Below are 21,573 nucleotides of genomic sequence, written 5' to 3'. Positions count from 1 at the left end.
CAGGAACTAGGGGGAACTAGGGGGAACTAGGTGGAGGAACTAGGGGGACTAGGCGAGGAACTAGGTACAGGAACTAGGAGGAACTAGGGGGAACTTGGTGGAGGAACTAGGTGGAGGAACTAGGGGGAACTAGGGAGAACTAGGTGCAGGAACTAGGAGGAACTAGGTGGAGGAACTAGGTGCAGGAACTAGGGGGAACTAGGTGGAGGAACTAGGGGGGACTAGGCGAGGAACTAGGTACAGGAACTGGGGGAACTAGGGGGAACTAGTGGAGGAACTAGGTGGAGGAACTAGGGGGAACTAGGGGAACTAGGTGCCGGAACTAGGAGGAACTAGGTGGAGGAACTAGGTGCAGGAACTAGGAGGAACTAGGTGGAGGAACTAGCGGGGGCTAGGCGAGGAACTAGGTACAGGAACCTAGTACAGGAACCTAGGAGGAACCTGGGGGGAACTAGGTGGAGGAACTAGGTGGAGGAACTAGGCGGAACTAGGTGCAGGAACTAGGAGGAACTAGGTTCAGGAACTAGGTTCAGGAACTAGGAGGAACTAGGGGGAACTAGGAGGAACTAGGTGGAGGAACTAGGTGGAGGAACTAGGGGGAACTAGGTGCAGGGACTAGGAGGAACTAGGTGGAGGAACTAGGAGGAACTAGGGGAACTAGGGGGAACTAGGGGGAGGAACTAGGTGGAGGAAGTAGTTGCAGGAACTAGGAGGAACTAGGGGGAACTAGTGGAGGAACTATGTGCAGGAACTAGGGGGAACTAGGGGGGACTAGGTGCAGGAACTAGGAGGAACTAGGGGGAACTAGGTGGTGGAACTAGGTGGAGGTACTAAGAGGAACTTGGTGGAACTAGGTGCAGGAACTAGGAGGAACTAACTGGAGGAACTAGGTGCAGGAACTAGGAGGGACTAGGAGGAACTAGGTGAGGAACTAGGTGGAGGAACTAGGAGGGACTAGGAGGGACTAGGAGGAGGGAGTAGGAGAGGAGCTAGGAGGAAGTAGGTGGAGGAACTAGGAGGAACTAGGTGGAGGAACTAGGAGGGACTAGGAGGAACTAGGAGGAACTATTAGAGGAGCTAAGAGGAACTAGGAGGAGGGACTAGAAGGAACGAGGAGGAGGAAGTAGGTGGGACTAGGTGGAGGGACTGGCAGGGAGGGAAGCGCCATTTTGTGGTTTGCCTCAAGTGCCAAAGCGTCTTGTGCAGGCCCTGGTTTCTGAGAACTGACACTCTGGCTTGCATTAGGTGGCCATTCAAGGAGCTCAGATAGAGAAGAATGATGATGCCCTTCACCCAAAGATGATATCTTTCACCCAGGCTCTTAAACCCTTTCCTTCCAGTTAACAAAAGGGACACTTCATCAGACACCAACTAGATGCATTTCCTAGAAATGTGACATGGTGCCGGCATTTTGACGTGTGTCAGTAGGCAACAGAACATATCCATTCAGTGAACTGTGGTGTTTGCAATACAGAAGGGGGTGGTGAGTGCTGCCAGTTATTATGTTTGTCGTACACAATTGCCCTGTAGTCTTCTCTTCTGGATGCTAGCTTTGACTTGCGTACCAAGAGTTATTAGAGCAGTCCAGAGGAGCGTCACTTACCTGGACCTGTTACTCCTGGATTGTAATGTCTGTTAGGGAACGTTGAGCTCTTACAAGGCATGCCTCTGTTTCCACTGAGGGGTGCGTTGGGATCTCTAGGAAGGGGACAGGGGGCTTGCAGGTTACCTAAGATGCTTTCTGTGGGACGCAGGTGGCGCTGTGGGTTAAACCACAGAGCCTAGGACTTGCTGATCAGAAGGTCGGCGGTTCGAATCCCCGCGACGGGGTGAGCTCCCGTTGCTCGGTCCCTGCTCCTGCCAACCTAGCAGTTCAAAAGCACGTCAAAGTGCAAGTAGATAAATAGGTACCGCTCCGGCGGGAAGGTAAACGGCGTTTCCGTGCGCTCCTCTGGTTCATCAGAAGCGGCTTAGTCATGCTGGCCACATGACCCTGAAGCTGTACGCCGGCTCCCTCGGCCAAGAAAGCGAGATGAGCGCCGCAACCCCAGAGTCGGTCACGACTGGACCTAATGGTCAGGGGTCCCTTTACCTTTAAGATGCTTTCTGTTTCCTTTATATTCACATGAACTAAAACAGCAGAAGCAGAAGCCTCTGTGACACCAGCTGCTGCTCAGCGGTTCACAGCCCTGCCCATGCAAGGCTTTACATACAAAGCCTTGCATGGGCAGGGCTGTCTGTCACTTTGCCCCAAACCACAATGTGCTTTGTATAGCGACTGGCGCACAGTTTTCTGTTTTGTTCTGGCGGGAAGGTCAAATTTGCCCATCAGTTTATTAACAAGCGCTTGAGGATGTCTCTCACCAGATCTTAAATTTGTCCAATGGGGGGAACTGTCCATTTAGGTATGTGGTGCAGAGAATATTTGTCCTCCAGATGTTGCTCCCATCACTCCTGATTACTGGCCATGTTCACATGGGGCTGATGGGAGTTGTAGTTCAGCAACTTCTAGATCCCCAAACATGATCTAGAACAACCTGGTGGAAAAAGAGGTGCAATGAACACACCAAGCAGTGATCATTTGAAATGTTTATTTTGCTGCATGAAGAGCTTTCCCCCGGAGTATTAATTTAGTCCCTGATTAAAGAATTAAGATAGCTGTGTTGCTGAGAAAGACCTCTACTCCTAAAACTTCTTGAGATGCACAGTGATGATTGAATGGCAGACAGATTATCTGGGGTTACATGATTGTTCTGCTTTGTCTTTTGCAGTGATGGTGAATGTTCGATGCAGATGCACAGGGAATGAAACAAAATATGTGGCTTCAGTTGTATCTGAAATGCAGGCACTTAACAAGTATCCTAGAGTCATTGCAGTCTTTATAGCCTACAGGCGATTCGACTAAAGCTAAAATTTCCAGTGCAATAAAGAAGAATTTCCAGAAAGTGGGAAATGGCACCCATTAACTCCAATCATGAATGCTTTCTGGAGCTGAGTTCTGTGCCCCCCTAGTATTTCCAGGTCCGTGTGTCTGAGTGCTCAGTTCCCTTTGCAACTGCAGTCCCTCACATCTCATGAAGGCTTCCATGAATATCAGAAGAATCGGAGGCTACTGGTGAAAGGGGCAAGCGGAAAAGCCCCCAGGTACACCTGGGATAATGTGCATGGTGCTTTGGATAGTGACCAAGGTCTTGAGTTAAATGGCAGAGGTCATCATGGTCTAGAGGGGGTTCCTTTCCCTGGTATCCAGAACAACCCATTGTAGCCGGAGGCCTCCATATACGTAAGAGGTACAGCAGGCGTTCAAGCTAGATCAACCTTTCCATTGGGGGAGGTTGTACCATGTTCCACATTTCGACTCGGGACCCCTCTTTCTCCTGGCGGCTGGGGCTGTAGGTTCCTTGGGTAGCCCGTTTGTTGGAAGTTATGACGGAAGCTGTGGCTGCAAGAAGGAAGATCAGTAACAAGGCCAGTGTCACTGAGCCAATGGCGGTGAAAATATTGGAGGCCAGGTCAGTTGTTAGCTGGAAGGGTGGAAACAACACACAATGTGGTTGGTGTGGAAAGAGAAAAGGAACATGCCTAGGAGTTACCATGAAGGGAAACCATGTGCCATGAACAATTTCCGTTTAAAGGAATACCTACCAAGGAAAGTCCATCTGGTTAGTCTGCAAGTGATGGGGGTATGCAGTTTTGTATTTGCTGAGGAATGAATTCATTTTTTGCTGTGCAAAAAAACCCTGTCGACTGTTTTGTATACTGAAAGTCATAGTTTGGCTGCTATATTTTCTGAATTGCTAAAATTGCATATTAAGAAAGATGGCAAGTTTCTGGGCTATAGCCAACATGGCAACTCCACTGGTGCAAGGGACTTCCATGTGCACAACCGAACTTCCTCTCCTTTCCCACACCAGAGACGGATTTAGGGGAGCACAACCAGTTCGCACTGGGTGTGGAGCCTTGGGGATGAAGCAACTACAGTAGTACCTCGGTTTTCGAGCGTCTCTCAAGCCGAATGTTTTGGTTTTCAAACGCTGAAAACCCAGAAGTAATTGCTTCTGTTTTTGAACACTCCTTGGAAGTTGAACGGCTTTTGCTACGTGTTTTTTAGTTTTTCCAATTGAACTTGTAGCCAGCCCTCAGTTTTCAAACGTTTCGGAAGTCGAATGGTATTCTGGAAGAGATTATGTCCGAGAACCAAGGTACCACTGTATTATGTGGAATGGAAGGTGAGAGGCAGTGGGAGACACAGAAATTTGGGACCACAAGGTCTGGCACTGCCCACTTCCCCATAATCATCTCTGGACTGAAGATTAGAGTGGGGCAGGGAGAGGAGAGTAAACAGAAGTCCACTTGTTCCAGTGAGATTACTCACATGGAACATTTGATACAAACTTGTTTCTTTAGATTATTTCTACCCCCCTTTTCAAACTATTTCCCCCCAAAGTAGCTTACTTTATCAAAACAGTTTACATGTGCCAAGGCAATCTGCATGTTGAAATTTGTTATATATGATTAATGATGCAAATGACTTCAAATATCTCTCCCAACCAGACTCCCACATTTCCCTGTAGTCTTCAGTGATGCCCCCTGTCTGCAGCTGCTTTAGTGGCAAAAAACCCCCCCAAAAAACTCTCCCAGTTGCTTCCTCCACATAATCACAATCATTCTGATCTTCCCCCTGTTTTGTTTTGTTTTTAAGGGAAAAAACCGTGTAGGATGGATGGATCTATTATGCTCTTTGATGCACAGGTTTTATAAATGCAAGGACGTTTTCATGAAATCATTGCCCATAAAGCCAGTATAATCAAACATTCTTCCAATCAGCTGTTGGAAGAAGCTAGAATTTTGAGAGAGGAGGAAACTGTTTTAATGTGATTTCTCTGTTTCTAGTCCAATTTGCACTGGAAACTTCTGAAACAGCAGGCAGTAGTATAGGAAAAACATGGTCATTGTGGACAACATCACCCTGGGAGGATTTTGATCGTCCAGGCAGATTTTGCTTTGGGTTTTTTTGATATGTATCCCTAGTGACAATTGAACTGTCAGAGATGGAGCATGTGCTTGGGGCAGAACTTTCAAATCCAATATGTTTTTTTAAAAAACAAACGAAAGAACTTGAGAGGTCAAAAGTCTCAAAAGCACTTCCTGGAGACTAGGGAACCTGATTTAGCTACCTGCATGGAGGAATCTTTCTGACGTTGATTCCTACCGATAATGCTTTGAGTAAAAGCTCATCACTGTTTGGGGTTACTTTCTCTATAGAAATGGCCTGTAGAATAGCATTTACTTTGCAATGTAAGGAAGTGACAGCATGCCAGGAGAAACATTAAGAGATCCTTGAAGTGCGTGAAGGGAGGTTAAGTAAATCCATGTAGCATTCAAGAAATGTAAACTTGGCTCAGGGCTCATGATCAGCAGATATTACAGCCTCCTTCTGCCCTCATGATTGCCCTCTGTCTGAGGAAATAAAATCAATTATGATTATATTTAGAAAACGTGTTAATTATTATCTACAACACTCATGCCTCTTTTAGGCAAATCTTACAGGACGCGGGTTGCACTGTGGGTTAAACCACAGAGCCCAGGACTTCCTGATCAGAAGGTCGGCGGTTCGAATCCCCGCGACGGGGTGAGCTCCCGTTCGGTCCCAGCTCCTGCACACCTAGCAGTTTGAAAGCACATCAAAGTACAAGTAGATAAATAGGTACTGCTCTGGCGGGAAGGAAAACGGCGTTTCCGTGTGCTGCTCTGGTTCATCAGAAGCGGCTTAGTCATGCTGGCCACATGACCCGGAAGCTGTACACCGGCTCCCTCGGCCAATAAAGCGAGATGAGCGCCGCAACCCCAGAGTCGGTCGCGACTGAACCTAATGGTCAGGGGTCCCTTTACCTTTACCTTTACCTAGGATTAGAAACCACATTTCCTTAAAAGTTTTTTTTTTAAATAATAAAGTCACTCTTAATTCCACCCCAGAGAGATGTGGCATTGATTGGGAAACACTTTCCGTTTCCCACAACCGTTGAGGGCAGGCAAGCACAACTTGAGTCCTCCCCATGCACTGCCCCGTAGTTTTTGCCTTAAGATGACAGCCCAAACTAATATCCTTGCATTTTGTGATGTGGTGTTTGATACAAAAGCGGTATGTATTGATTGGTAGGCTCGTCGAGGGAACGTGGTATCTCTCCAAAATGTAAACCCATGAATATAGCTTGGGAAAATATGAAATAAAAATTGCTTTAGGGGACCTATTCTGTGCAAAATTAATATTGTATAGTGGTAAGGTAAAGGTAAAGGGACCCCTGACCATTAGGTCGAGTCATGACTGACTGGGGTTGCGGCACTCATCTCGCTTTATTGGCCGAGGGAGCCGGTGTACAGCTTCCGGGTCATGTGGCCAGCATGACTAAGCCGCTTCTGGCGAACCAGAGCAGCGCATGGAAACGCCGTTTACCTTCCCGCCGGAGCGGTACCTATTTATCTACTTGCACTTTGACGTGCTTTCGAACTGCTAGGTTGGCAGGAGCAGGGACCGAGCAACGGGAGCTCACCCCGTCGCGGGGATTTGAACCGCCGACCTTCTGATTGGCAAGTCCTAGGCTCTGTGGTTTAACCCACAGTGCCACCCGCGTCCGCTATTGTATAGTGGTACCTCAGGTTAAGTACTTAATTCGTTCCAGAGGTCCGTACTTAACCTGAAACTGTTCTTAACCTGAAGCACCACTTTAGCTAATGGGGCCTCCTGCTGCTGCCACTCTGCCGGAGCACGATTTCTGTTCTCATCCTGAAGCAAAGTTCTTAACCCGAGGTACTATTTCTGGGTTAGCAGAATCTGGAACCTGAAGCATATGTAGCCCCAGGTACCACTGTACTCTGAAGTAAAGCCCCTCCTCCAAGAAGTGGAAATTCTTCAAAGGGATTGAACTCACTCTTGATAGCAATGAAATCCTAATTAAAAACTTACTTTTTAAAAGAGTTGAAGCCTTGGCAGACCACCACGCTTGATTGTTGGGCTGATGAATCATAAACTGAACTTCTGTGTTCCTGATATAAGGGATTGTTTCTTCATTCCTAAAGTATAATGGATTCAGGCCCCACCCCCTGCACCTTGTTACAGGTGCTAAACAGCTATGGTTTCCTTGCAGAACCTGGTTTTAATGGTCATTCTGGTAAAATATTGGTTGGTTAGCCAATTCAGAAACTAGCCCTACATAAGAGCCCTTTCTCTTGATCGCCAGGTGACTTAGCTGCATGGCACGACACACAACTTTTAGCAGGCTTACAATCTGCTACTTTCGTTTTAAAGTAAATTACGCACAGCTTGATGGAGTAATCCTTTGTAACAGTTCAGTTCTCTCATCCAATTTCACAGCTATTCCCGCTGCCACCTTCCCAGTGCACTAGATAGCAGCAGAAACCCCTGGTTATTGACTTCCATACCAATCGGCTGGTTCCCACGGCAAGGTCCTGGTCTTCTGGGCAGGTTGCCTTGCTAGCTGTGGACTGACTTTAAAATTGCCAGCAGGCTCGCCAGTCGTGTCCCATCAGGATCAAGTATATATTGCTTGGCCAGCTGATAGCTGGGTGATTAATTAACATAAAAGAGCTTGGCTTAACTGGAGAGAAGTGCTTTATTAGGTTTTTGTTTTGTTTTTGAAATGGTGATGACGGAAGAGGTTTTGGCGGACCCTAAATATTAAGGTCTGCTAGCCACAGTGTTTCAATGCCTAGGAACATAGAGATGAGCATTGGACTGGTCTCTGAACTTTACAATGAAGCCCTGAACCATATCTTAGGACACAAAATAGACTGGCTAATCAGAGAGAGAAGTTGGTGTTGTAAAATGGTCTCTGGAAGAGTGGACGAAAATGCCATACCTTCATCAAGTAATATAAACTTTAAAGCCCTTTGCCACCCAGGGCCAGGCTATTTTGGCCACCTTTAATTATGTGAGCCTGCCCAAGTTTTATATCATCATAGGAGGTCCTGCTTCCATTGGCAGAGAGTGGAGAGAGGGTTTTCTCAGTGGTGGCAGAAATCTCTAAGAGAGATACAGCAAAATCCCTCTCCTGTTTTTAGACTAGGGGTCTAAACTTGTGGTACTCCAGGTGTTTTTACTTGAAGCCCCATATGCTGGAAGCTGCCCAGAGTGGCTGGGACAACCCAGTGATATGAGTGGGGTACAATTCTTGTAAGTCCCATCAGCCCCAGCACCTGGCCAATAGTCAAGCATGATGGGAGTTGTAGTCCAACAACCTCTGGAGGGACATAGGTTCCCCATCCCTATTTATAAAGATTGTTTCCCCCCCTACAAGTTTATAAAGCTCCTGTGCTTTTGAGATGATTTGGGCTCTTTTTATTTTTACAATTTAAGGTGCTTTGGGGAATGGATATTTTTAAAAAGTGGAAAGTAAGTAACTTAAAATAAATGAAATACATATCAAATGGGATTTTCTAGGCTCACAAAGTGATTATGTGAAACTACTTCAGACTTAGTCAGACTCTTTTGTCCAGTACTGTCTGATTTAATTGGGGAACGTTTTCTAAGATTTGGGGGCAAAGCTCTTTAACTGGAGAGACTGAATCAGCCATTTGTTTTTTGACCACAGAACTATATGCCAGCTATGCTGTTAGAATCATAGAATTGTAGAGTTGGAAGGGACCCCGAGGGTCATCTAGTCAACCCCCTGCAATGCAGGGATCTCAACACACTGTCTCCCATCCAAGTTGAAACCATAGCGGGCCCTGCTTAGCTTTGCAAATGTGCTAGCAGTTTTATTGCTACATCACTTGTATTGTTAAAGCTTAAAAGGGCTTCAACCTGATCATTATCTGGGTAGGAAAGACGGGAGGTTGTTCTGAAAGCTTCTCAGAGGTAAGAGATGGATGATTTAAGGGCAATAAATAAATAGTCCACCTTGTAGCTCTACCTTTTGCATATCATGCCACAAGCAGCCAGATGGCAAATTCCTCACTTGGATTGACATCGGCCACAAACTCCAATTATGTGAGTAATTGTTCACCAACGGGAGCCTGGTGTTCACAACAGGGCATGTGATAACTGTTGGAATAGCCGGTCTTTAGAGACTACGGCTATGCTGAGGCACCAGATGGTTAGCAATATGGGCTCAAGCCAAGCACTCCTCAGATTACAAGAGGCCCTCGGAGGTCTTCGGATGTAGGCCTTCATGCCGATTACCACTTTATAGAATGGAAATATAGAACTCATAGCCTTGCTTGTCAGCCTGGCATGGCACCTTTTCCACTTTTATTGAGACACTTCTGTCACTCACTCTATGAGTGTTAAATAGGGTTTCCACCAAATTTCACATGAAGTTCAATATGAAGTGAATTTGAAGGTTCTCCTGTAAGGAAAACATCTAGGCTTATGAGGGAAGGCAAAATAACTTTGCTTTAAGTTCTGCATAAATTCATCCCCAATGATTTAGTGAAAAGAAGAGATTTTGCCGAAAGAGAAATTTGAAGCAAATTTGGAGATTTCTTCCTTGGTGAAAACGTATTAAGGATTTCAAAGGAAGCCAGTAGATCAGGGATGGGGAACATGTGACTTCTATTCTCTTTCAATTCCAGCCACCATAGACAGTGGTCAGAGATGATGGGGATTGGTAGTCCATCAACAGCTAAGGGGCTGCAGGATCCCCATCACTGTGTTAGACAAACAGACTTTGTTGGCACTAAGGTTTTGATCAAGACAGCTACTCTGGTGGTGGTATTGAAAGGAACTATTGTGGGAAAACAATTTAAAACGCAAGGAAATGTTTTTGTTTCAAGGTACGTGGTGATTTTCAATGGCATCCTGGTATTTCAGAAGACTAGCCGAATAATAACAACGTTGTGTGACAGCATGCCAGAAAGTTCTGAAACCACCTCCCTCAGCAACTAAGCTGGTAAGTGCAAAAATTTCTAAAATTTATACATTTGTAAAATGTTGTGTGAAGTCTTGCTATAGCCCAGTTTGCATATGCATGTCTCAGATTGATACATCTAGAGTTATTATGTTTTGCACCTGTATGTTCCACCCATGCGTTGTCCCTTCCCTCTTTCCTTCTCAGTGTACCGACAATTCAACATTTTCTGGGTTATGGAATCAAAGAATTGAAAAGGACCTTGAGGGTCATCTAGTCCAACCCCCTGCAATGCAGGAAGCTCAACTATATCATCCATGACAGATGGCCGTCCAACCTTTGCTTTAAAACCTCAAATGAAGTCCGCCACCTCCTGAGGGAGCCCATTCCACTGTAAAACAACTCTTACCATCAGAAGATTCCATGTTTAGTTGGAATCTGCTTTAATTAATTGCTAATTAATTCATTGTTTCCCATTTCAGCCAAACTTTGAAACGTTGGTTGCTTGGATTGGCATAAAACAGAATCTCCAACCACAGTTCACTTTGGTTTAAGATCCTGGCTTGGTCTGATCTTGGGAACCACAGTTTTCCTGTTCAGACACTGAAATAATAATTAACTCGGGAAGTGTTGAAGCATTGCAAAAGAGGAGAGAAGGGGCAGCACAAGGATGCTGCATTAGATACATGTCTGAATTGGGCCTGTGTTAGGAGCGCAGGATGGCTGGATGATGAGATTAACCAGATGCAAGCACTAGCATTCAGTGATTTTGCATATGCTTCCCACATTGCTTTCCTAACGCCTTACAATATGCATAGAAAAGTGTTGCGATGTCCCCCATCTCCCTGGGCAACTAATGTATACCATACACATAACTTCCCAGCCATTCCAAATTCCTTGGATCTTGCACAGTCAGATATGCTTAGCAATATAAGAAATAACTTGGAGAACTGCCCTCTCCAGTCAGTGCTAGGATTCTGCAAAACAATCCTGGCAGGTTAGCGAATATTTAACACAAATCCCTGGTTAGCAAAATAGCTCTTTGGGTGGTTCATGCTGTCAGATAGCAAGCCAACAACTCTTCTGTCTGGGTGCAACACTTAAACTGCAGCCATCTTCTGCTTCCAGCTCTAAATATTGATTGTCAGAAGCCAGGGCCCTACCGGCCTCACATATTACACAGAGCTGCTATGCTTTTGCTCACTGATAAGTAGACGATTGTGACCTGTGTGAGCAAGTCTGTCTGTGTATTATCCCTGTGAGTAGTTCCTTGGAAGAAAGTTAATCAAGGCTCAGGGATCGCAAAGCAAGCACAATGGATTTGGGTTTGAAAGAAACATGGAAATCATTTTTTAAAGAATTGAAATATTTGCTTTTCTTTTTGACGAGATCCATGGCTGGATCATTTATCTTGCATCTCAGATCTGAGCCTCTGGATGGTGATTGTCCAATTGTGGCAATAGTGTCTGATTAGCGCCCTGTATATTTCTTTTTACAGACCTCTGTCAATTAAAATGAACTTAGTAAATCGGTCAGTTTCCTGCTGAGACTGTTTTTCAGTAAGTTAGATATCTAACTAACTGTGTTTCAGGATTTAACTGTGTTTGAAGGGACTGCGTTCCAATTGCGGATGGGGGAGGGAATTCAATTCAGTTCACATGTAAAAATCCAAACCTATCTGGTTCACACTTTTTGAAACGCAGCCATCCTTGGAAATGCACACTTTTCAAAATTTTACAATTCAGTTCCCCACCAAATAATGTGTACAAAATTGCATATGCTAGGATAAAATGCAAAATGCCCTATACTATGCATATGAAAAGTGCATATTAGGGGAAGTTATGTATATATAGACAGAGACGTGGGTGGCGCTGTGGTCTAAACCACTGAGCCTAGGGCTTGCTGATTGGAAGGTTGGTGGTTCAAATCCCTGCGACGGGGTGAGCTCCCATTGCTCGGTCCCAGCTCCTGCCAACCTAGCAGTTCAAAAACACGTCAAAGTGCAAGTAGATAAATAGGTACCACCCTGGTGGGAAGGTAAACGGTGTTTCCGTGCGCTGCTCTGGTTTTGCCAGAAGCGGCTTAGTCATGCTGCCCATATGACCAGGAAAAACTGTCTGTGTACAAACATCAGCTCCCTCGGCCAGTAAAGCGAGATGAGCGCCGCAACCCCAGAGTCGTTCACAACTGGACTTAACTGTCAGGCATCCTTTACCTTTACCTTTTAGATATAGACATCTGTGCATTAAGAGAAATTTGCATTAAATGCTGATTAATGTGCATGGGGACTTTTTTTTTTTAAAAAAAATACAAACTGATCTTCCCCTGTGCATGACCTGCATCCCCTCCATATCTACTCTAAAGAGTTGAGAAAATGCCTAGAACAGATTTAAGTGGCACATGGGATTTTAGATTCTTTTACTTTCTCACTTTCCTAGTCTTAAGTTCAGTTTTCCTCATGAAAAGCCCTCATGAAAATTTATCAGTGTTTTAGTAAGCAGTTTTACCTAAGACAATTTAATTTTCTATGTTATTTTCACTCACATGCATTTTATGTACACTGTCCCATAATATGCACATTTTTGTGTACATTATTTGGTTGGGGAAATCCAGTTACAAAATTCGGAGATGCGCACATTTCAAAAGATTGCTGTGTTTTGGGGGGAAGTGTGAACCAAATGCCCTGCCCCTGCATACTATGTATATATTGTTAAAGCATACTTGATTTCTGCCTTTAAAAAGCCTTTAAAAAGCAAGATAGTGAGAGGGACTGTCCCTGTAAAGTTTGAACAATTGGATTGTTGTGTGCAAGAAGCGGAAACCTTTACTGAAAACAACAGCAGTTATTTGGATTTTTGCTAGTTGAAACTACTTCCATTTCGAGATGGAATTCACCAGTTTAACCTGCGTGGACCTGATCAATCCTCGCACGTCAAGGGGTATAATGAAGATGGGTATTTGAATTGCCATTGAAATCTCTTCCTCAGTCATTACCTCTCTCTAATAGATGATGCTTATAAGTTTAAGTCCATTTCAAGTTGCGCTTAAACTGGACATCAGGCTCTGACCAGGTTGTGAACATTTGGGGCAGATCTAGAGATCCTTAACCTGAGATCAGGTTCGCAGATTTTAAAAATGTGGCAGACTGTGCCATATACTCCCCCCCCTTCCCTGTGTAGCTTGTACTCCCAAGTGAATCATCCTTTCTAATGTAAATAAAGCTTAGAAGATCCCCAGTAGCTTCTCCTGGTGCCTGAGCTTCATATTCCTGTGGGAATGTTGCATGAAGACAGAAGGGGAGAAAACGAAACCGGAGAGACTTGATTTCAGCTAAAATATTCCAAGACATTGAAATGATCTATTCCCATCCATCTCATTATCTGTAATTGCCCCCAAACCAATGAAGCCCTTTTTCTTTCTTAACTAGCAGTATGTGCTCCCCGCCGCCTGCTCTATCAACAGAAACAGGGGAGTCGCCTCACCCATTTTGGCGCCTTTCTGAAACCCCCTTGTGGATTTAACTTCTTACAAGGTGGAGGTTTGACTAGGCCCAAATCCCAAAGGGAGGGATGCTGGCCCTTCAGGTAACGTGGGAAACCAAATGAAGAGCCACACACTTAAGCCCACACTGTGCCTGACGCTGGGTGTGTTCCCATGCAGTTTCTCTTCTGGTTTTGCAAGATTTAAAAGAGGGTAAGGTAGGACGTGCCTGTTTTCATCAGGGAAATATTGAAGAGTATGGAGTTATGTGTACCCTGAGCCAAGGAGAAAAGTAACTAGATAACCTTGAAGACATCTGAAGGCAGCCCTGTATAGTTTTATTATCAACTCATCTATATATTGGAAACTGCCCAGAGTGGCTGGGACAACCCAGTCAGATACGTGGGCTATAAATAACATTATTATTATTATTGAACAAGACAATCCCTATTTTCATTGGAGAAATGTTGGAGGGTATGTAGTCCTCCTCACAGAACCATAGTTTCCAGGATTCCCTTGGACATGGGGAGGGATTAAGAGGTTTGTAGTGTAGATCAGTGTTGGTTCCAGTTTTTCTTTGGAGAGGGGTCACAACAATGTCCTTGGATAGGTAAAAAGGTAAAGGACCCCTGGATGGTTAAGTCCAGTCAAAGGCAACTATGGGGTTGTGGCGCTCATCTTGCTTTCAGGCCAAGGGAGCCAGTGTTTGTCCACAGACAGCTTTCCGGTCATGTGGCCAGCATGACTAAACCAATTCTGGCATAACGGGACACCGTGGTGGAAGCCAGAGCTCACGGAAACACAGTTTACCTTCACACTGCTGTGGTGCCTATTTATCTACTTGTACTGGGCTGCTTTCAAACTGCTAGGTTGGCAGGAGCTGGGACAGAGCAATGAGCTCACTCCGTCACAGGGATATGAACTGCCGACCTTCTGGTTGGCAATCCCAAGAGGCTCAGTGGTTTAGACCACAGCGCCACCCATGTAACTTGGATAAGATGCCCTGAGCGGGCCCTTCTTATGATTCTCACCAGGCCTGTTATTCAAGACAGATAGTGTTGCATGATCCTTTCTTTCCATGGCCATGAAACCTAGCAATAAGCAGCCACTGAATGAACAGTCAGCATTCATGCCAACAAATTATTCAACAAGTTCTTGAACAAATTTGCTTAACCCTCCCAAAAATGCCTCTGCGAGCAAAATAAATTGGAATGCCTAAGATAAAGAACAAAGCCCAGTGTATTCTAAATTGGGTGTACAGTTTAAATTAATTAATTAAAAGGACTGGAAGAGTCTTGCAGTTATTGTTTTAAAAGGGGTCACCTTGGAGCTGAATAAATCATTGGCAAGGCATGTTAGGACCATCCTTATTTTCGAGGGAAAGTCCTGACCAATTTTATTTATTTACTTTTTTAAAAAAACAACATTTATATACTGCTTGATTATAATAAAACCTCAATGTGGTTTATAAAACACGAAAACTGTGGGCCAGCCACCTTCTTTTCCATATAATGTCCTTGTCTGCGGGCAAACACCAGCTCCCTCGGCCTGAAGCGAGATGAGCGTCACACCCCATAGTCAAGTTTGACTGGACTTAACCGTCCAGGAGTACTTTACTTCATACATAAGACCAGGAGCCAAGAACTTGCTTTCTTGTCACTCCTAAAATTTAACTGTTATTCATGTAGAATGCAGATTCTCTTTAAAGTGAAAAACAAACTGATAGGCTATGGAGCTTCCTGTTATGTATGGAAGGACAGAGGAAACCTATTCCATTATAAGTAGTTATAATTTTTGAATGATTAAGCTAGACATAGGCGTTGCATGGGATGCGGGTGGCACTGTGGGTTAAACCACAGAGCCTAGGACTTGCTGATCAGATGGTTGGTGGCTCGAATCCCCACCATGGGGTGAGCTCCTGTTGCTCGGTCCCTGCTCCTGCCAACCTAGCAGTTCAAAAGCATGTCAAAGTGCAAGTAGATAAATAGGTACCGCTCCAGCGGGAAGGTAAATAGCGTTTCTGTGCGCTGCTCTGGTTCGCCAGCAGCGGCTTAGTCATGCTGGCCACATGACCCGGAAGCTGTACACCGGCTCCCTCGGCCAATAAAGCGAGATGAGCGCCGCAAGACCAGTCGGTCACAACTGGACCTAATGGTCAGGGGTCCCTTTACCTTTATCTTAGGCTTTGCATGTCTCTTTTGAATTGTTACAATATTATGATATGAAGTAACAAAACCCTGGGTCTGCATTGTAGTCGGCCAAATCTGGAGACTGTCGGGGTTTAAATGCACACAAAATACATTTAATAATAACAACTAATTAATAATAATAACCTTAATGACAAAAAATGCTCTTATCATGCACTGCTTTGTGACCTCACCTACAAGTTCTGGTAGACCTTGTTGAATCTTGCTCCCCCTTTTAACTATTGAAATTTGAAGTGGTGCCTCTGGACTAGAGGGCGTTTTGCTCTTTGCCTGTTTTTGAACAGAGATGGCATGGGGTAAGGGCAGAATTACAAAAGAAAGATGCACATGGCCAATGGAGGGAGAGGATGAGCCCAGGAAAGGGAACGTAGTTATTCAGTCCTTGACACCTTTTTAAGTCAGTATGATAATTACTCAGGAATAACTGCATAAGGATGACTATGCAAATGGAGAATAAATTATTCATGAGGCAGCGGGCATTTATTATTGTAATTTAAGTGTCATTAGGACATGTTCACATAACTAACACTTGCGGTTAATGAATATATTAAGTAATCTCTGAAAGGCAAATTCGGTGAGAATCCCAAACTCCTTCACTTAGTGTTTTAGTTGCGCTGAATTTGATATTGCTGCTGTCTGCCACACTCATTCATGTTTTCTGTTGTTGTTGCTGTTAGGTGTGTAACGTTGTGAGGAACAGTTGAGAGAGTTGGGCATGTCTAGCCTGGGAAAGAGGCAACTGAGAGGAGATACAATAGCCATCTTCAAATATCTCAAGGGCTGTCACATGGAAGGTGGAGCAAGCTGGTTTTCTCCTGCTCTGAAGGGTAGGAGCCAAACCAATGGATTCAAGTTACAAGAAAGGAGATTCCGGCTAAATACCAGGAATAACTTTCTGACGGTAAGAGCTGTTTGACAATGGAATAGATGCCCCTGTGAGGTGGTTGAACTTCCCTCCTCTGAAGGTTTTTAAAGCAGAAGTTGGATGGCCATCTGTCATGGATGCTTTAGTTGGTCCCTTCCAACTCTACGATTCTATAATTCTAACTTGCCCCCAAGACTAAAATAATATTATCCAACAGACCTTGCAAATGTAGTGTGTGGGCTAGCTACCAAGAGAGTAAGGAAGAAGAGGATCCATAACATTTTAAGTCTGTGCCATATAGACCATTCCTTTTCAAGCAGGCTTGTTGGAGCAGGTACAGGAGCACCTACTCAAACATGCAGTCCATATTAGCTCTGCACAGTGACTAAACCAAGTGCATGATGGGAATGGGAACTTGTGGAACATCACCTCTTCCAGTAGCGCGGCGTGTGATACTCTTGGTCTAGTGTGTGCTTGCAGAGTCACGCTTACCTCCAGTCTAAATTTATTGGGCGTGTTGTCGCCTCTCCAGTTTGGAGCGATCCTGTTCCTTTGGATTCTACCACCCTGAACACGTTGCTGTCACCTGAACCTCAAGGATGATAACTGGAAAGACTGGCGTTTGATATGTGAAAGGGAAATACAGTGGTCATTCATAGCCGCATGGGGGAAATCGGACGTCTACAGTGAGCCTCGTCATGGCAGCCACCTGAGGATGCCAGCTGCTGGTTCCAGATTTATATGAGTGCTACCCCATTCATTCTAATGGAGGAAGCAGATGTATGTATGCATTTTTCTACATGAGTGGATTTTCTATTCCTCCACTATAATGACTGTTTAGGGAAGTTTTTGATGTTTGATTGTGTCTTTAATATTCTGTTGGGAGCCGCCCAGAGTGGCTGGGCAAGCCTGGCCAGATGGGTGGGGTATAAATAAGAAATAATAAGTTGTTGTTATGATGATGATGATGATGACTGGGGGAAGCAGCATGCACAAGAAATCCATGTGAATATCCAAGCACAAGTCCCTAAGTAAACCCCTAGGCCAGCCTAGTAGGGTGTGTTGAATTTTTCAACTTTCAAATTCCCAAAATGAGGATTGCAAAAAAAGCTATAACATGACTTGGGAGTTCAAAATGTACTTGGGAAAATTAATATAATATAGTTTTGCTTGGTAAGTAAAATGTGTGTAAGATTCCACAGCAATCATTAAAACTGATTGCCCAGGTACCTGCAGTTATAGTTTATATTAATATTTTTACTACTACCCAAATTGGTGGCCATCACTATATTTTGTGGGACCAGGTTAGTTGAGAGACCGCCTTATCCCTTACATGCGTAGTAAATCTCTGTGGTCTGTGGAAGAGTTTCTCATGCAAGTTCCAAAGATCTCAGATGTCTGCTCTGCAGTAACTTGGAGCAGGGTTTTTGTGTGTGGCTGCCCCTGTTCTGTGGAACAGCATTCCTCTCATGGTATGACAGGTGCCCATCACCTGCACTTTCTGTAAACAATTGAAGACGTTTTTGTTTCAAAAGCTTTCCCAGATAGATAAATGGGTCTTTACCATGGGTGTCTACTTTGGAAATTTTGTTTCAAATGCATTTGCTATTTCTTTTTCATTATCTTGAGTTCACATTGCCTTGAGATGGTTATTTTGAAGGTGATTAGTCAATCAATCATAATTATAATAACTATGTTCTGTGTGAAGAATTATTTTCTTCCCTTTTTTATCTGCCTGGATCTCCCACAATTGAGCGTTGTTTGATTAAACTGGTTCTCATATCATGAGAGACGGAGAAGCTTTTCTCTGTACATACCATGTATCACACAGGAAACGGTGAACCTGGCATATGAACCCCTTCCTATAATTTTGAAGGAAAATGTCACCAGACCACTTTAAATCCTTAAATGGCAATGCTTCAGCAGCCAGCCATTTTTTAGGAAATGTGTGGAGTGTTTATTCCTTTATTGTAAATGGAGCCTTAAACTGCAAGCCTTTACAAGTCTACTCAGAAGTAAGTCCCACTGTATTTAATGGCGCTTACTCCCAGGTAACTGGGTAAACGCTGTGCAGCCTTACACTACAACCCAAAGCATTTTTACTCAGAACTAAGTCCTACTGAGTTCAATAGGATTTACTCAGGTATGTTCCCGATCAGTCTCACAGTTTCTTCTTCTTCTTAGTATTACAGTGGTACCTCGGGTTACATACGCTTCAGGTTACACACTCCGCTAACCCAGAAATAGTACCTCGAGTTAAGAACTTTGCTTCGAGTTAAGAACTTTGTTTTAGCAGAAATGTTATAAAGGATTAAGAAAAAACAGATTGTTAATTGGTGAAAGGAGGGAAAGTAAAGTTACATTATATTAAGATAAATTATAGGACAAAAACTGGAAAAGATGGAAAGGACTTGCTGAAATAGCTAACTGAACTAGAATACAAAAAAGGGAGGTGTGAGGAGGTCAAGGAAACAAGCAAATGAAAGATAAGTTATGGGAAGGTTCATTGTGTTTTTTTTAACTGTTTTTTTTGTTTTTCTTTTCTTTCTTTTTTTCTTTTTTTCTTTTTCTCTTTTTCCTTATTGTGATTTGTTTTGTTTTTGCTTAATAGGGTGTTTTCTATTTTTCCTTTTTGTAACCTTCAAAACTTTAATAAATATTATTATTATTTTTTAAAAAAAGAACTTTGCTTCAGGATGAGGCTAGAAATTGCGCAGCGGCGGCGCGAGGCCCCATTAGCTAAAGTGGTGCTTCAGGTTAAGAACAGTTTCAGGTTAAGAACGGGCCTCCAGAACGAATTAAGTACGTAACCAGAAGTACCACTGTATTTTTAATTATTATTGTTGTTGTTAGCCGCTCTGAGTCCAGCTTCGGCTGGGGAGGGCAGGATATAAATAAAATATTATTATTATATTATTAATTATATCTCATCTTTTCCCCCGGCAGAGACTCAAGGCAGCTTACAGCTAAAATTCCATTCCATTTATCTGTTGAAGGTGTCGTACACGATCCCTTTCCTCGCACATTTTTTCTTTACAACAATCTTGTGAGGTAGGTTGGGCGGAAAGGTTGCAATTTGCCCAAGGTGACCAATGTATAATTTTGTGCAGGCCATCAAATGCCAGAGAAACCTCTTGATGTCGAATAGAATGTCCCTATTTTCACTGGAAAAATGTTGGAGGGCATGCATAACACATTGCAGTAATCTAACCTAGGTTACTAGAGCATAACTGACAGTAGTCAGGCTATCCCTGTCCAGACAGGCACAGCTGGGCCACCAACCAAAATTTATGGAAGGCACTGTGGCCACCGGAGTCTCGAGCAACTGCAAAGGATTCAGAGGTATGGGAGAACTAAATTATTTACTCAACTGGGCAAAGTATACAACCTCAACCGTTATGATATTGTTGCTGACACAGGATAGTAATTGAGTCAGGTACATATTGTTCTGATGCACTCTTCTTTTAGCTTTTGGTGGGTGACTGGGGGGAGGGAACTGAGGAAGAAAGAGAAATTAAAATTTAAGCAGATAAAAATCCCAAGTGGTTTCTCTTTTTCTGATGACATTTGGTGAAATCAAAATAGCAGGCACCAAATGTATTCTGGAAATGAAGGCTTTCCGTCCTCAGGGAGGGTGGATGATAGTCTCCTTACTTGGAAGACACAGGTCTCGGGAGATGTTTAAGCAATCGCACACCTCAGGGGTTGGGCGGAAGGCGGCGTTGGGGGGAGTGAACTTCGGCTTTCTGGGTAGCAGATTCCCAACACACGTGAAGCAAATGAGAACGCAGACAACAGCACAAACAAAAATGCAAAAGGGAGATGCGACATGACAAAGGCAGAAGGTTTATTGTTATGTACAAAGACAGGAAAGCTAAATGCATGCAGATGCCCACACAGACACACAATGTAGCTGAAAAATACACATTCACAAAGAGAAGGACAAACAAGCGTGTGTGAAGACAGAAGATGCTCTTGATGACGAGGTGGTTAAAGAAAGCGACAGTCTGCAGGGTTGCATTGAAAACACCAGCATTAACAGCATGTATACAGTTCAATAAGACTAGAAAACTGCTTTGCAGTATTGTGTTAGTGATCACATAAGACACATCATACGTATACAGTTTCCCTCCGAAATCAGGCTCCTAGCTCTGCACAAATATTCAGAGGGTTATTTATACGCTCCGTGTCTATCTTATATGGTTTTTGTGCTTGATCTATTTTTCATCTCGTGAAATAGCAGCACAGTATGCAAGGGAAATGCCCCTGAGAGTTCAAAGTTTCCAAATTCCATGTTTCCTTACACCAACCTAAAATGCACCTTGCTTTTGTAGATCCCTTTGTGGTGCTTAGCTCTCGTTCAAGTTTCTATTCTTTCCCTTATGTGCCTATAAAGAAATCTTATCTGTGGCAATCAGCTCTGAGCTCTTTTGTAATGTATTTTAAAAATAGTGTGCTTCAGCTATGACAATCTCTAAGGCAACCTTCTCCAACCATGTGGGATGCCCTTCCCGCACAAATCCCAATGGGTTTCTGGCACCAGTGAAAAATGTATCTGTTCACCCAGGCCTTTGGTTGCACTGGGTGTGCAGCTTCCGACCTGCCCCTGCTGGTCTTATTTATTGCTGTATGTAATGTAGCGTTATTTAATTTGTGACAGTGCTATTTTTATTTTTATTTTTAGAAAAAGAGGTGCCAGAACTCGCCATGAATGCTTTGCTTGTTCTCTTAAATGCAATGGTGTCTACCTGAGAGGTGCCGGAACTGAGTTCCTTCTGCAAAAAAAGGCCCTGGTTTTACACGGATTGTGTATTTTATACAGATTTATTTAATAAATCTGTAACCCTACGCTTCCTCCCAAAGAAGTCCAGCACGGCAAACAACAAGTGATAAAACTACAAAAAACATCTTTTGAAACTGTTCCAATAAAGATGCAGGCTGGGAAAGATCTCAACTTAGAAGGCTTATGGGAAATATCTAATAATATTCAAGGGGAGCGCATTCCAAAGGGCAGGTGCCACAACACTAAAGATTCGATTTCTACACTATGTGGAAAGGACTCCTTGATAGGATGGGGTCTTCAGGAGGCTTGCACTGGCATAGCACAGTGATTGATTGGCTGGAAATATAAGGGGTGAAGAGTCTTTTAGGAACG

General features: G+C 43.8%; 1 protein-coding gene and 2 long non-coding RNA genes across 3 annotated transcripts in view; 1 reads left to right on the top strand and 2 right to left on the bottom strand.

Moving 5' to 3' along the window:
* The window catches only part of LOC128415374 (uncharacterized), a 207,592-nt gene that overhangs the window by 51,606 nt on the left and 134,413 nt on the right, over positions 1-21,573 (bottom strand). The window lies entirely within an intron of this gene.
* Positions 1-21,573, bottom strand: part of CRB1 (crumbs cell polarity complex component 1) — a 153,737-nt gene that overhangs the window by 4,210 nt on the left and 127,954 nt on the right. The window lies entirely within an intron of this gene.
* On the top strand, positions 9,516-20,191 carry LOC128415372 (uncharacterized). Its single transcript, XR_008330921.1, has 3 exons — positions 9,516-9,908; positions 16,231-16,380; positions 19,365-20,191. It is a non-coding gene; the product is annotated as an uncharacterized LOC128415372 (long non-coding RNA).

This window comes from Podarcis raffonei, chromosome 6 (genome assembly GCF_027172205.1).
Source record: "Podarcis raffonei isolate rPodRaf1 chromosome 6, rPodRaf1.pri, whole genome shotgun sequence".
Classification (NCBI taxonomy): Eukaryota; Metazoa; Chordata; class Lepidosauria; order Squamata; family Lacertidae; genus Podarcis; species Podarcis raffonei.
This window is presented reverse-complemented; position numbering and strand designations above follow the sequence as displayed.